General features: G+C 50.3%; 1 protein-coding gene across 1 annotated transcript in view; it reads left to right on the forward strand.

The window, feature by feature from the left end:
* Positions 1–2,500, forward strand: part of LOC105904639 (immunoglobulin superfamily member 3-like) — a 155,649-nt gene that overhangs the window by 116,159 nt on the left and 36,990 nt on the right.

Raw genomic sequence — 2,500 nt, forward strand, 5'->3', positions numbered from 1 at the left:
ATCGTTGGCTGTATCGCTCTCCCTCTCCGTGACCTCCTCTCACTGGCTCTGACACACACGCGCCTCCCTTTCTCCTCTTGTTATCCTCAGCTCCATTCAGTTCTCCTTCAGTTCTCCTCTTAAATCACACAGTGCATATCACACAAGCAAGCTGACACCCAGCGCAACACCAGCACCGCTGTGAACTCCTCACCTCTCCCTTCATCTTGTCATCCGTTCATTATTTCTATCATTCACTCTCTCTTTTTTTTCCCTCTTCTCTCCTTTGCACACACTCCCTCCCTTTCTCTTCTCCTCGCTCAAAACCAGTATCATCTCTAGCTTTTTTTCCTCTTTATCTCCCATCTCTTTCACTCTCTTGTGCTATCCCTTTGTCTCTCTCACTGTCTCTCTCTCTCTCTCTCTCTCTTTCTCTCTTTCTCTTTATCTTCCTCTCTCTCTCCTCTCCTCCATATGCACCCCATCCCATTCTCCTCTAATTCTCTCCCTCTGTCTCTGTCTCTCCATCCATCCATCCCTCCCTCCCTCTCTTTTGTGACTGTGTCTCCACACCTGCCCTTGTTCTGTGGAGCATATGGCCGAGGCCACTGTAGCTGCTGGGGTTGGCAGGGATGCAGAGGTGGCCAGCAGCCAGGAGATGTCATCAACACAACCTGATACCCATCACCACCAAACCTCACAGGCCCTCCAGGGAACAGAAGAGATGTGTGTGCGTGTGTGTGTGTGTGTGTGCGCGTGCATGCATGCATGTCTGCGGTGTCTGTATCCCTGTGGTGTGTGGTCTGTGTGTGTGTGTCTGACTGGGCATGACTGTGTGAGGTTTAGGTGTGTATGTGTGTGTGTGTGTGTGTGAAGGGTGGTGGATTAGCCTCATTCATTGGTTTGGTAACCACACAGAGGACATAATCTGCTTACAGACAGTTATTGCAGCCAAGGTGTGTGTGTGTGGGGGGGTGTGTGTGTGTGTGGGGGGGGTACCGGATGGCCTGCTGGAATGATCTGGTCGGATGCAGGGTCACCTTGGTCACCTTGTCCAAACTTTACAGGAAAAAGACAGAGAGTCTCTGCACAGGTCGGCTGCAGTTGGTTGTATGTTGTGGTTTTGTTTCGTTTCGTTTCACGTTCTTTTGCATGTGAAATTGATCATCTTTGATCTTGACATTGATCTTTGTCTTTGATCTCCATATTTCCTGCTCCATCTTTTCTCTCTGCATATCTTTAAGGTTAATAATAGTATTGGGAATGGTGTGAGGAAGATGGAGAGAAGGTGATGAGTAAAAACAACATGGTGTGATTGGGAAACTGGCATGTGAGGAGGAAACTGAAATTAGCATTAGACGGTGAACGTGTGTGTGTGTGTGTGTGTGTGTGTGTGTGTGTGTGTGTGTGTGTGTGTGTGTGTGTGTGTGTGTGTGTGTGTGTCAGGGTGACAGAGGCCTGGGGCGGCCCTTTATTAAAAAGCTCAGCAGTGTCTCACACTTCATCAAAGGTTCCCTTTGCACACCTCTCAGACCAGTGGGGGGATTTGGGATATGTAGTTTTTAAAGTACTCTTCCTTGTGGCCTTCTGCCCCCACTCTGTACCGTCATCATCACAAAGACCCTGCCGTGGCTTTTCTCTGACTTCTCCCACCTCTGTTCCTGTCTCTCTTCCTCCACCTCTGTCCCTGTTCCTGTCTCTCTTCCTTCATAATTCTCTAAAGAGGCTGCCATCAATAATAGCTAAAGGAAGGCTCACAGTGCAAGTCAGAAGGATAGATGCCGTCATGAAAGCCTTTCTCCTTCTCCTATCCATCCTATTCATTAGCTCTTTCTTTCAGTCTTTCTTTCTTTTATTCTTTCCCTCTCTCTCTCTATCCTCTCTCTCATATCCCTCTCCTGTGCCCCTCTCTCCCCATGTGTCTCCCCCCCCAAATCCTCTTTATTAGGCCGGAGACAGGCTGAGGCCCTCATGGCTCCTCTGGCATAGACCTGATTCACACACACACACACACACACACATACACACACACACACACACACACACACACACACACACACACACACACACACACACACACACACACACACACACACACACACATACATACACCCACACATACACACACACACACACACCAACATACACACACACACACACACACACACACACGCACTGACAGCTCTTACGGGGTCCGGGTCCTTCAACTCTCCAGCTGGACTCATCCCGTACTTCACCGAGTCTGCTGGTGCACCAGGGCAGCCAAATGCCCCTTAATTGGCTCTCCCGGGTGCCACCCCTTTGTCACGCCACCGCTGGCTTTCACAGGCTGGTGGACAGTGTGGTCGTGGGCGCAGGGGGGATTGGTTGGTGGCTGGTCAGGTATGCTTTTAAACAGCCTTCGTCCTCGAAGCGCTGAGAAAACGATGCCCCTGGCGTACCCTGGGCACTCCATAATGATGCCCTCTGTCTACCCCTGCTGCGGTGCCTGGCGTCGGGAAAAACAGGCTGCCAGTTAAAA

Source organism: Clupea harengus, chromosome 2, assembly GCF_900700415.2.
Source record: "Clupea harengus chromosome 2, Ch_v2.0.2, whole genome shotgun sequence".
NCBI lineage: Eukaryota > Metazoa > Chordata > Actinopteri > Clupeiformes > Clupeidae > Clupea > Clupea harengus.